Source organism: Colobus angolensis, unplaced genomic scaffold, assembly GCF_000951035.1.
Source record: "Colobus angolensis palliatus isolate OR3802 unplaced genomic scaffold, Cang.pa_1.0 Scaffold603, whole genome shotgun sequence".
Lineage (NCBI taxonomy): Eukaryota > Metazoa > Chordata > Mammalia > Primates > Cercopithecidae > Colobus > Colobus angolensis.
The window spans coordinates 381575-396075 of NW_012119633.1; the positions used below are offsets into that span (position 1 = coordinate 381575).

At 39.1% G+C, this 14501-nt stretch overlaps 1 pseudogene; it reads right to left on the bottom strand.

Moving 5' to 3' along the window:
- Positions 1-203: 203 nt before the first annotated feature.
- Positions 204-13511, bottom strand: LOC105527041 (annotated as a pseudogene).
- Between the last annotated feature and the right edge of the window lie 990 nt (positions 13512-14501).

Consider the following 14501-nt stretch of genomic DNA (forward strand, 5'->3'; position numbering starts at 1 on the left):
CTCTCCTCTCCTTTCCTCTCCTTTCCTCTCCTTTCCTTTCCTTTCCTTTCCTTTCCTTTCCTTAATAATCTAGCCCAACAGGCTTGTTTTATTGGCGAAGGGCACTCGGAATAAACAACATGAGACAGCTGGGACCCGAGGCTGGAAAGAATCTCCTCTCCTCCCTATACGTGCCCACTGCCCCAAATAAAAAATAACCAACTATGGGAGAGCAGCCGAGACAGCCACTGGGGGCAGGGGAAGGAGACACGAGACTCGAGGGCAGTGGTGAAGACACCATGCATGTGCTGGGAGGGCTCAGAGGCAGCAGCGGCACGAACAGCCCAGGTACAAGTCTCTGTGTCTTCCCTGGGCTTATGTATAAATACAGAGAGATGAGGCCTTCTCTCCTCCTGCTCTCCCTTCCCCTCCGTGCTGCTTGCTGCAGTCCCCGCTCCTCTTTCCACAAGAGGGCAAGGGAAGTGGGGATGAACAAGTCATCACCGAATTGCAATCAGATCCACATCCATCAGCTTCTGGATCTTCTGTGGGATTACAAGATTCTTTAAGTGTTGGCTGAGTGCCTGGGGGTCCTTCTGCATCTGAAGGCGCATGGCTATGTCACTCATGATCTGCTGCACCTTGGGGTCGGCCAAGGCTCCTCGCTTTACATCTTCGCGGCTGTGGTGCTGGTTGTACTGCACCATCATACAACGCTGGCAGCCGTCTGCCCCCTCCTTACAGCTGGAGTCCAGGTCTAGCGCCTTCCGGTACACATCCATCGCTTTGGTGTAGTCCTTCATCGCTTCCAGGGCAGCGGCTTTCCGTGTATAACCCTTGATGAAGGTTGGCTCCAGCTGGATACATTCCTCACAGTCCTTGAGTGCCAGCTGGAACTCCAGGAGTTTGGCGGAACTCCAGGCAGCTCGATTGCTGTATAATCTGACATCTTTCGGGTTCCTTTAGATGGCTTCTGTATAACGCCTCACGTCCTGGGGATAGTCCCCTTTCTGCTTTTGTTCTCCTCCGAAGCCTGGTCCGGGTTTATGCAGGCCAGCCGTTCTTGCTCCTTCAGGATTTTCTCTGCCTGCTGGCATTTCTTGAGCACATCTGGAGTTTGGTGCTCTGCAAGAGACTTGTTATAGAAATGGGTGGCATCCTTGTACCTTTCTTCTTTGAAGTAGGAATTGCCAATTCGAGCATACGCTTTGGCAATCTGTAGATGGTTTTCTCTGTTTTCTCTCCCATTTAAATGGACTTCCCACAAGGCTCCCTGCACTTACTGTAGTCACCCTTTTCAAAGTATACCGCTGCTTAATTGGTAATGTAAGTCATGTTGCAGGGGTCCAGCTCCTTGGCTTTGTCCTAATGCTTCAAGGCTGGGTCAGTATTTCTTCTAGTAGGCATTGTTCCTCAGCTCTTTTTCTTTCAGTGCCTGCTTCTTCTTCTGTGGAAGATCTTCTTCCTTTGGCTCTGGCTTGGTCTCCTTTTTGGGAGGGGGTGGTGGTGGAGGTGTTGCAACCTGTTCCTCCTCATCCATACTGCCCAGATCGACCTCAAGGAGGACGCTGAGAGTGGTCATGATCCAGGGATCTTGTAGTTTGCTGCCCAGATCAGAAGGCTTGTTTCGTAGCTGCTCTATCAGCTCCTGATAGATAGTATCACTGAGCAGTGTTCTTGTCCTGGGATCACTCTCCAACTTCTGATACAGATTGGGCATGTTGAAAGCATTCATGAATTTTCTCTCTGCCAACTTGGCCTCCATATTCTGTAAACCTTCTTTCAGTTGAGGGTTATTTGCCTCTGTTTTAAGTGCTCCTCGTAGGTTCACTTGGCTTCTTCAAATCGGTTTAAGGACTGTAGAGCTGCTGCTTTTTGTGAATAGCCCTTGCCCCAGTCAGGCTTTTAGGTCTATGGTCTTACAGCCATCCTTGTAAGCCTTCTGGTAGTCTCCTTTCTTGGCATAGGGGGAAGAACAGTTGCTGTAGAGCACGTGGTTGTGGGCATCCAGCTTAATGGCTTCCGAGTAGCACTGTAAGGCATCATCTATGTTGCCGTGCTCAGGGCCTTGTTGCTCTTCTCTTTCAGCTCATTGACTTGCTTTATAGCACAGCGCAGTCCGGAATCCTGTTGAACTGAATCTGTCCACTCCGCGTTCCCAACCCAGTCTCTGGTATTTCTTCATAGCAGTGTGAGAAGGAACTAATACAGTAAATTGGTTCTGAAGTAGTGAGGTGCTGCTATAAGGATACCCGAGAATGTGGAAGCAGCTTTGCAAGCAGGTAACAGGCAGAGGTTGGAACAGTTTGGAGGGCTCAGAAGAAGACAGGAAAATGTGGAAAAGCTTGGAACTTCCTAGAGACTTGGAGGGCTCCGAAGACAGGAAGATGTGGGAAAATTTGGAACTTCCCAGAGATTTGTTGAATGGCTTTGACCAAAATGCTGATAGTGGTATGGACAATTAAGTCCAGGCTGAGTTGGTCTCAGATGGAGATGAGGAACTTATGGGAAACTGGAGTAAAGGTAACTCTTGCTAGGCTTTAGCAAAGACACTGGTGGCATTTTGCCCCTGCCCTAGAGATCTGTGGAACTTCGAACTTGAAAGAGATGATTTAGGGTATTGGTGAAAGAAATGTCTAAGTGGTAAAGCATTCAAGAGGAGTAGAACATATAAAGCATTCAAGAGGAGAAGAACATGTAAGTTTGAAAAATTTGCAGCCTGATGATGCAACAGAAAAGAAAATCCCATGCAGATCACGAGGTCAGGAGATAAAGACCATCCTAGCCAAAATGGTGAAATGCTGTCTTTACTAAAAATACAAACAGTAGCCGGGCATAGTGGTTTGCACCTGTAGTCCCAGCTACTCGGGAGGCTGAGGCGGGAGAATTGCTTGAACCTGGAGTTGGAGGCTGCAGTGAGCCAAGATCATGCTTCTGCACTCCAGTCTGGGTGACAGAGCAAGACTCTGTCTTAATAATAATAATAATAATAATTTAACAATAAAAACTTCCTGGAAATAGGCAAACCAGGAAGAAATAGAAACTCTGAACAGACCAATAACAAGCAGTGAGATTGAAATTGTAATTAAAAAAATTGCTAAAAAAAAAATTCAGAACCAGATGCATTCCCAGCAGCAGTCTATCAGACATTCAAATAAAGATTGGTACCAATAGTACTGAAACCATTTCAAAAGATACAGATTTAGGGAGTTCTCTCCAAATCATTCTATGAAGCCAGTATCACCCTAATGCCCAAACCAGGAAAGACATAACAAAGAAAGAAAACTATAGACCAATATCTCCGATGAACATCGATGCAGAAATCCTCAATAAAATACTAGCTAACTGATTGCAACAGCGTATCCAAAATATATTCCACCATAATCAAGTGGGTTTTATATTAGGGATGCAGGAATGGTTTAAAATACAAAAGTCAATAAATGTGATAAACCACATAAACATAATTAAAACAAATATCATATAATCATCTCAATATATGCAGAAAATGCATCTGACAAAATCCAGCATTGCTTTATGATTAAAACCCTCAGCAAATCGGCATTGAAGGGACATACCTTAAAGTAATAAAAGCCAACTATGATAAACCCACAGCCAACATTATACTGAATGGGGAAAATTTGAAAGCTTTCCCTGTGAGAACTGGAAGAAGACAAGGATGCCCACGTCCACCACTTACATTTAACATAGTACTGGGAGTCCTAACGAGAGCAATCAGACAAAAGAAAGAAATAAAGGGCATCAAAATTGATAAAGAGATAAACTGTCGCTGTTTGCTGATGATATGATCATATACCTGAAAAACCCTAAAGATTTATCTAAAAAGCTTCTAGGCATGATAAATGAATTCAGTAAAGTTTCAGGATACAAAATCAATGTACACAAATTAGTAGCACTGCTATACACCAATAGCAACCAAGCCGAGAATCAAATCAAGAACTAACTGCCTTTTATAATAGCTGCAAAAAATATATAAAATACTTAGGAATACACCTAAGCAAGGAGGTAAAAGATTTCTGCAAATAAAATTGCAAAATATTGCTGAAAGAAATCATAGATGACACAAACAAATGCAAACACATCCCATGCTCATGAATGGGTAGAATCAACATTGTGAAAATAACCACACTGCCAAAAGCAATCTACAAATTTAATGCAATTTCCATCAAAATACCATCATCATTCTTCACAGAACTGGAAAAAAATCCTAAAATACATATGGAACCAAGAAAAGAGCCTGTATAGCCAAAGCAAGGCTAAGCACAAAGAATAAATCTGGAGGCATCACACTACCTGACTTCAAACTGTACTACAAGGCTATAGGCACCAAAACAACATTGTATTGGTATAAAAATAGGCACAGAGACCAACGGAACAGAACAGATAATCCAGAAATAAAGCCAAATACTTACAGCCAACTGATCTTTGACTAAGCAAACCAAAGCATAAAGTGGGAAAAGGACTACTCTATTCAACAAATGATGCTGGGATAATTGGCAAGCCACATGTAGGACAATGAAACTGCAGGGTCATCTCTCACCTTATACAAAAACCAACTCAAGATGTATTAAAGACTCAAATCTGCGACCTGAAACCATCTAAATTCTAGAATATAACATCGAAAAAACTCTTCTAGACATTCATTTAGGCAGAGAGTTCATGACCGAGAACCGAAAAGCAAATGCAACCAAAACACAGATAAGTAGATAAGACCTTATTAAATTAAAAAGCTCTTCACAGCAAAAGAAATAATCAACAGAGTAAACAGACAACCCACAGAGTGGAAATAATTATTCACAAAGTATGCATCTGACAAAGGACTAATACCCAGAATCTACAAGGAAGTCAAATGAGCAAGAAAAAATAATAATCGCATCAAAGTGGGCTGAGGACATAAATAGATAATTCTCAAAAGAGGATATACAAATGGCCAACAAAGATATGAAAAAATGCTTAACATTACTAATGATCAGGAACATGCAAATTGGAACCAGAGAGAGAGAGAGAGAGAGAAAGAGAGAGAGAGAGAGACAGAGAAAGAGAGTGAGAGAGAGCCGGGAAAACTGCCTTATAAACCATCAGATCTCATGAGAACTTACTTGCTATCATGAGAACAGCATTGGGGAAACTGCCCTTATGATCCAATCAATCCCTTTCCTCAACACTTGGGGATTACAGGTTCCTTGCTCAACATCTGGGGATTACAATGTGAAATGAGATTTGGGTGGGGACACAGACCCAAGACATATCAAGGGGCGTGAGGGATAAAAGGCTACACATTGGGTATACTGCTTGGGTGATGTGTAAACCAAAGTCTCAGAAATCACCACTAAAGAATTATCTATGTAACCAAACCCCACCTATTCTCCAAAAATGATAGAAATAATAATTTTTAAAAATTAAATAGGCCGGGTATGGTGGCTCATGCCTGTAACCCCAGAACTTTGGGAGGCTGAGGTGGGAGGATCACCTGAAGTCAGGATTTTGAGACTAGCCTGGCCAACATGGTGAAACCCTGTGTCTACCAGGAATGCAAAAATTAGCTGGGCACGGTGCTGGGCACCTGTAATCCCAGCTACTTGGGAGGCTGAGGCAGGAGAATCACTTGAACCCAGGAGGCGGAGGTTGCAGTGAACTGAGATTGTGCTATTGCACTCCAGCTTGGGTGACAAGAGTGAAACTCTGTCTTTAATAATAATAATAATAATAATAAATAATTGAATAAACTTGTGATTGCATTATGAAGTTCTTGTAGTGAGTTTTTCAGCTCTATCAGATCAGTTTGGCTCATTCGTAAAATTGCTATTTCATCTTTCAGCTACTGTATCATTTTACTGGATTCCTCAGAATCCTTGTATTGGGTTTCGACTTTCTCCTAACTCTCGATGATCTTTTTTCCTATGCAGATTCTAAGTTCTATGTCGTTTATTTCAGCCATTTCAGCCTGGTGAAGAACTACTGTTGGGGACCAGTGGGGTCATTTGGAGGTAAGAAGACACTGGATTTTTGAGTTGCCAGAAGTCTTGTGCTGGATCATTGTCAGCCATATGGGTGATGTTCCTTTATTCTTTGAAGGTGCTCTCCTTTGGATGGTGTTTTTTGGTTTTATCTTCTTTGCTGCCCTTGAGAGTTTGATTGTGGTATAAAGTGGACTCAGTCAACTGACTTTATTGTTTTGAAAATTTCAGGGGCCCAAGGCGCAGCTCAGCAGTCCTGGCCTGCATGCTGTAACCCTGGGCATGTTACAGCTGGGCCCCTGGCTTTGTTCTCTGGTCCCTCAAGATTAGGAACCTGCTGTGCTGGAAGGGCCTCGGTGGTGTTCCTGGTCCACTGGCAACAACACTCTGATGGGGTAATGGCAGAGAGTTCCATCCTTGCTTGTGCATGTCAGCAGAAGTCGTGTTGGCTGTGTTTTTTAAGAAATGAAAAAATTAGGAGAAATTTGTTTAAAAATACAACCTTCATGTAATCTTGAAAATTAAAATTAAAATTAACAGAAAGAATTGACAATTCCCAAAGTTTTAAAATAAGCAAAACTCCTTTAGGAATTTTACCATACATTTTATCACAATGTTTCATAAAGCTAAAGCATTAATGTCTCCCATATGCAATATTTTAACTTGGACTTTTTAAAGAGAAACAATTTTTAAAAAAGCCATAAAGACATCATATGAACTGAGCTCTTGCAAATGTGGACTGTTGAAGAAGATACTTATTTTAAACTCATAAGGGATATAAATAAATATAAAACCTTAGTACCCAGGACATGCAAACCAGAATGATGATAAACATAGGTTCCATATTAAACATCATGTTTCCAGTTCTTTCAGGAACAATATATTTATCTAGTTTCTAAATTGAGACAAAGGAAGTAAAAAGGAGAGGTGAATTACCAAAAAAGCATGTTATCAGTGTTCTCCTTCAGATTGTTTTTGAAAGCTTTTAAACAGTGGGTGTGTAAGTTAAAGCTGCTTTTAGCACTTCCTCAACAGATCACCTTAGATTTTGCTAAACTTGGCACCATTATAGGGGTCATATTTTCACACGGATGCACTCTTCCTGAACAGAATGTATTTGACAGAAACAAGTTTTTCTTTCATGCCAGGCATTTGTATGTTTGCTTTTTATAACAAACAGTAAGACAAAGCTCACCATTTTGGACTCTCTCCCAATATTTCCAATTTAGCTATGAAAACAAGATTTTTATTTCATGGTTTGGAGAAGTGCACTTTAAAAGTTAACTCTTTGAGAGAACACAGGATTTTTTCCTCAAAATTCATTTTATATTCTTTGATTTGAATTTTGTTTGTATTTCTTTGGACATCACAAAGTCTATCCTCTCATCACTTGAGTTGGTAAGGGAGATATTTTCATAAGTAGTCTTTTTTTCTTTTTAACCTTACATGATTTAGCATTTTACTATAGTTCTTTTTTTTTAATATGTATTTTTGTTTGAGATGCTAAATCTGGTCTCCATAATCAGATTTGGGAGCAGCCTTTATTTTGTTGTTAGGTTTTTGGCAGAGTCTAGAAGGTCTCAAGCTGCCAAAGTTTTGTCTGAAAGCCTTTCGAGTTCAGCAGTTTTCATTCTCTATCCTGTCATAATGAATACCATCTGCCACCCCCCCCCCGAAAAAGGCCAAGTTATTATGATAGGTTAGAATCTTAATAGCATTAGGAAAAAAATCTTGCTAGGTTATATCTAGAATATGTATTCAAATGAACCATAAGTCTAATTCCAGTAGTTGCAAGGACAGCATGTCATGCAGCCTGTATTCCCAGTCTTCCATAGAAGTCAAAGCATCCAGTGAAAATTCTGACACTGAAAGAATTTCTGTTGAATTCTTCATTGTGAAGCAGGTTATAAGAAGGAGGTTTGCTGGGCATGGTGGCTCACACCTGTAATCCCAGCACTTTGAGAGGCCAAGGTGGGTGGATTGTTAGAGCCCAGGAGTTCAAGACCAGTCTAGGCAACATGGCAAAACACCGTCTCTACAAAACATACAAAACTATCCAGGCACCGTGGTATACACCTGTAGCCCCAGGCACCTGGGAAGCTGAGGTGGGAGGATGAATTGAGCTGAGCAGTTCAAGACTGTAGTGAGCCATGATCAGGCCACCACACTCCAACCTGGGTGACAGAGTGAGACCCTGTCTCAAAAAAAATGAATAAATAAAAAATAAAAAAGGCTGGCAAGAAGACCTATTTTTAAATAGATACATTTCCTTTAGAAAGAAAGAAATACGATTTTTTTCTACTTTTTTTACTTGTAAAAGAAAATGGGTAAATTAAAATGTGACTGTATTTGATATTTTCACTGAATGTAATTATCGTCGTCATCATCACCATGGTCTTTGTAAGCCTAAATGACTTACTTGGAAGATAATATTAGTATATTTTACATGTCATCTTAATTCTTTATTGTCATGCTTTCCTTTTAAAATTTGCTTTCTTTAGCCTCTGAACTATTCAGATATGCTATCATCATTCTTTTCAGTTCATACGCCTATATTACTTACTGTTCGAATATAATATAACACTAGAACAGCTATTTGTACTGAAGTATATTTCACCATTTTTAATGGGAGAAAAGATTATCAACTTTCTTATAGACAGGGAACTGATATACAGAGGTATTAGTTCATTCCATAGCACATAGGAGTGCTACTTGTACACAAAATGAAATATTAGGAGATGTTAATGCATGTACTGTTCTGTGTAACTTCAGACTTCATCACTAAACTTATGAAAGAATATCTTGAACAGTCACACAAGCTAGATACAAATCAGTTGTTGAAAATAAGAGAATAAATGATATATTACATAGAGATTTGCAAAAGCACCATAATAATTTACATTACTGGAATATGAGTAGAAATATATTTTTAGTCTCTTATTCTCAAGGTTTGATATGCTAATTATAAAGCAAGGATAACACTTCATGAACTGGGGCTTCTTAGTGTTCACAAATGTGTGTGTGTGTGTGTGTGTGTGTGTAGCTTTCAATTTTTAATTTGAATACAAAACTGAACTTTGCTGCATATGTATAAAAACTCTACATTTTTTAGGTCATTCAACCTGAGGAAAGAAGTCATATCAACAGAAGAGCAAAAAAACTAAATTTTTCTGACCCTTCTTGTATCAATACTACAGGACCTCTCTATTTAATTCAAGAAGTTCAGAAAGAAAGGAAAGAGATGGTGTATCTGAAATAGAAATGCCTTTTATTTCTATTTTTGTCTAACTAACTCCCATTCATGTATCAATGCCTAGCTAAAGACATAGTTTCTTCGGAAAGCCTTTCTTAACCCACATTCTATTTAGATAGCCCATCTCTACACATTCACAAAACCCTATGCCTGTTTCCTACTTTTCACAGTACTGATTATGGAATTATAACCGTTGGGTTACTCATTAGCTGTCCTATGATCTTTCTATCATTTTGCTCCTCTATTTCCTCCTCTCTTCCTTTTTTCTCACTCCCAATCTCACACTCGTACACAAGACCATGAGTTCCTCATGAACAAAGACTATGCTTTATTGGGCTTTGAATTTCTAGCACTTAGCACAATGTCTGGTACATAGTAATGACCAACCAATATTTATTGAATTAACACATATAAGTGAATAAATGCTTAGGAACTAGTCATATCAGCTATGACCATTTTTTGTCTTTTCCTCTAGATTGATGGCATAATATACTCTGTTGCAGCTAATGATAACTGTGTTAGTTTGATAGGCTGCGTAACAAAGTACAACAGACTGGTTGTTTTTAAAAAATAAATAGAAATTTATTTTCTCACTGCTCTGGAAAGTAGAAATCTGAGATGAAGGCGTTGGCAGTGTTGGTTCCTTCTGAAGGCTGTGTAGAAAGAATCTGTTTCAGACCCTCTTTCCTTGTTTTGTAGAAGTCTGTCTTCTTCCTGTGTCATCATCTTCCCTTTGGACATGTCTATATCCAAACTTCCTCTTCTTGCAGCGACATCAGCTATATTGGATTGGGGCCCACCCTAGTGAACCCAATTTTACTTGATTACCTCTTTAAAGAGTCTATCTTCAAATACAGTCACATTCTGAGATACAAAGAGTTAAGAGTTTGACATATATATTTGGGGGAAGACATAATCCAGCTCATAACTTCTAAGGGTGCTGCTCTTAGTAATTAACATATTAGTAAGCAACCATTTTTGAGCACATATTTTATGCTCAAAAACAGTGTTAGAAACGGTGTTAGTTTTGTGTCAGAAACACTTAAGTATTTGACATGCGCATCTCTGACACGTAAGGTTGTCCTGATGTCTGCCGCAGGCTCCTGCAGTTATGAACCCATCAAAGTGCCAATATTTTGTCATCCATCCTGTGGCTCGGTAGTTAATTACAATGGAGAAAATTTCTCTTTACTTCCACTGGTGTAGCACCTTACTAAGTGGGGTACTAAGTAGTGCTACTTTTTTTTTTTTTTTTTCACATGGGGTCTCAGTCTGTTGCCCAGGCTGGAGTGCAGTGGTGAGATTTCAGCTCAGTGCAACCTCCCCCTCCCAGGTTCAAGTGATTCTGCTGCCTCAGCATCCCAAATAACTGGGATTACAGGTGCCCGCCATCACCCTGGCTTATTTTTCAGTAGTTTTAGTAGAGACGATGTTTCACCATGTTGGCCAGGCTAGTCTCATACTCCTGGCCTCAAGTGATCCACCCTCCTCAGCCTTCCAAAGTTCTGGGATTACAGGCATGAACCTCCGCACCAGGCTTGAGTAGTGTTACTCTTAAGGATCTACAAAAACTTTATTGAAGCAGTTCTTCTACTTTTTATTATTTTATTGCATTCTCCATGTATGAAACCTCAACCATGGGTCCACAGGAATTGAGTTGGGGTACCAAGTTGAATGGCAAGTCACAGGCTCTATTCAGAATTATGCCATTTTATCCATCCCTAGTACTGCCCTTGTGTGTTTTAACTCCCTCTTCTTTTGGTTTAAATTTTCCCCTCCCCACAGGACTTACATGTAATAGATGCAGAGCTAATCCACCTCCATCATCCCTCCAGACGTGCCTGGTTTCTAGAAAATATACAAGTTCTCAACTGAGATCTCAGCTAAATTTAGCCGCAAATTGAGTTTTCACTATGCTTTTCTAAGAAATTTTACTCATGTAATTGTTTCTTGTTGTCTTCTTTCTTTTTTAATTTAAAAATATTTAATTGACAAATAAGGATTATATATATTTGAAGTGTATGACAGGGGTGTCCAATCTTTTGGCCTCTGTGGGCCACATTGGAAGAAGAACAGCTGTCTCGGGCCACACATAAAATACACTAACCATAGCTGATGAGCTAAAAAAAATTGCAAAAAAATCGCATAATGTTTTAAGAAAGTTTATGAATTTGTATCAGGCTGCATTCAAGCCATCCTGGGTCGCATGCGGCCCATGGGCCATGGGTTGGACAAGCTTCGTGTACAATGTGATGATTTGATATATGTAAATATTGTATAATGATTTTTACAATACAATTAATTGACATGTCTATTGATACCTATACTGAACATTAGATACTAAGAACTTATTCATCTTATAACTGAAAGTTTGTACCCTTTGATCAACATCTTCCTATTTCCCTCACCCCTCGGCAACCACCATTCAGTCCTCTATAAGTTCAACATGTTTACATTCCATATCTAAGTGACATCATACTGTATTAGGCATTCTGTGTCTGGCTTATTTCATTTAGTATATTTTCCTCCAGGTTCATTCATGTTGTTGCCAATGGCAGGATTTCATTTTTATGACTGAATAATATTCCATTATATATACAGCTGTGGGGTGTGTGTGTGTAATGTATGTAGGTTTATATAGATGTAGGTATATACATATAGGTATACCTATGTGTATAGGTATAGGTAGATATATATCATGATTTCTTTATTCATCCATTGATGAACACTTAGGTAGCTTTCATGTCTTGGCTATTGTCAATAATGCTCAATGGACATGGGAGTGCAGATATCTCTCTGAGTTACTAATTTCATTCCCTTCAGGTATATACCCAGAAGTGGCATTTTATAATGCCTGTACCAATTTCCATTCCCACCAACATTGTAGAAGGGTTCTCTTTTCTCCGTACACTCTCCAACACCTATCTCTTGTCTTTTTGATAATAGCCATCCTAACAGGTGTGAGATATGTCATTGTGGTTTTGGTTTACATTTCCCTGGTGCTTAGTGTTGTTCAGCACATTCTCCTATATCTCTTAACCATTTGTATGTCTTCTTCTTCTTCTTCTTCTTCTTCTTCTTTTTTTAAGTCTATTCAGGTTTTTTTCAATTTTAAAAAATTGAGACAGGTTCTCCCTCTGTTGTTCAGAATGGAGTGCAGTGGCATGATCACAGGTCACGGCAGCCTCAAACTCCTGGGCTCAAGTGATCCTCCCACCTCAGCCTCCCAAGTACCTGGGACGACAAGTGCACTCCACCATGTCCAGTTAATTTTTTGTTTGTTTGTTTGTTGTTTTGAAGAGACAAAGTCTCTCTATGTTGCCCAGGCTGTTCTTGAATTCCTGGCCTCAAGTTATTCTTCCTCGGCCTCCTGAGCCACTGGGATTATAGGCATGAGTCACTGGAATTAGAGGCATGAGTCACTGTGCCTCGCTGGCCCATCATTTTTTAAAGATACAAGGTCTTGCTATGTAGCCCAGGCTGGAGTTCAGTGGCTATTCATAAGCTCAATCACAGTGCACTGCAGCCTCAAACTCCTGGACCCAATTGATCCTCCTGTCTCAGTCTCCTAAGTAGCTGGAGCTACATGTACACCACCACCACATCTGGCTTTTATCCATTTTTAAATTGGATTATTATTATTATTTTTGCTATTGAGTCATATGAGTTTCTTGTATATTTTAGATATTAATCATTTGTCAGATATATGGTTTGCAAATATTTTATTTTATTCTGAAGTTTGCCTTTTCATTTTCTTGTTTGTTTTCTTTTCTGTGGCCATTTTTTCTCATCTTAAATATATGTGAGAGGGGATGAAGGGGCATTCCTTAAATCTGTAAGCATTAATTTTTTATTATAAGGATTGAATAAGCTTTACACGGAGCTGAAAATTGGGGAATTTGGGTGTTTAGAGGAAAAAGACAGTGAAAAGAGAAAGAACTTCAATAGTTCATGTCGTCCATTTTTTTAGCAAGATTATGCAAATGTCTGTATTATAGGCATCTAAGAGCATTATTAGTGCCTATTTTTCCTCCTTATGTGAAAAAAGAGCACAGGAGTAGTGGAAAAATAAAGGAGTTGACACATGAGGTAAAATAATCCATACTCTTCTCTCTTTTAGAGGTGTTAGAAAGATCTACGGCTATATCTTCTCCAAGGCCAAGTCAGGTCTTGTGGCGGAATACGTTCTACTTCAGCTTCTCCATACACTGATGACAGTATCCTGCATTCAGGGCCATAGAAAAGTTGACTTACTCAGTCTCGCCACATGAGTAGAGATAGACTTCCCCAGCAATTTTATTCATCTAGCTAAATTATTTCTAAAGACTATTTTGGAAATTCAATTTCTACAGTTTTGAAAAATGAGTTCCAAATATACCCTGAAGTCTTTGTTTATTTTAACAACTTGAGATCGATGAGGAAAAAGGAGAGTTTAAAATGATTTCTCATTCTATGAATGTTCCTCCACACGATACAATTAGCATCTCGTATTTATCATAATTTTAAATGTAATTGGCAACATATTTTATTGTCCTTTGGTGTTGTGGTTCTTTAATACTATAAAAACTTTTCAAGTCAGGTTACCAAAATCTTGGTGACTTTTATTGCCAGAATTTGAGTTTGTTTCCTCCAATCTTCAATAATTTCACTCTATATTTAGTTTACCAAAGCCTGTTAAATTGCTGTTCTCGTAATGTCAGAAAGAATTTCACATCTCTTTGCAGAATTAAACTTAATGAGTTGGTGTTTCACATGTCAGACCTATATAGATATATTTTTATCCCTGAGGATTGCCTATTCACATTAGTAGAAGCTGAGTAGACATATCAAGCAAACAACAGCCCTCTCTTCACTTGACAACGAGGTAGCAAGGGTACAGTTATCAGTGCTAGTAATATTACATCTCCAGAAGAATTTAATGGATCACTTTTAATTATGGGTAGAACTCTAAGCTTGATGGGATATTATAGAGCTGAACTATTTATAAAATTACAAATCCCTTCACAAGCATTTTGGAAATTGATGTTTACATGTTATCACTATTATCAAAATGTATTTTTTAAATGTATGCAATTAAATGTTTTGCCAACAATGTTAAAAACTTGAAATCATTGTGGAGAGCAAAAAAGTCCATAGTATGTGTCCCTTAATAGAAGGCAACACAGCACTTTTTTGCATGGAATTTTAATTTGCAAATCCAATATCTCTCTCCAGATAAATGCAATGTAATATAACTCATGCCAGTATGTAATATGCCAGATAGGTGGCTCCCAAAAGATCTAGATCCATAAATA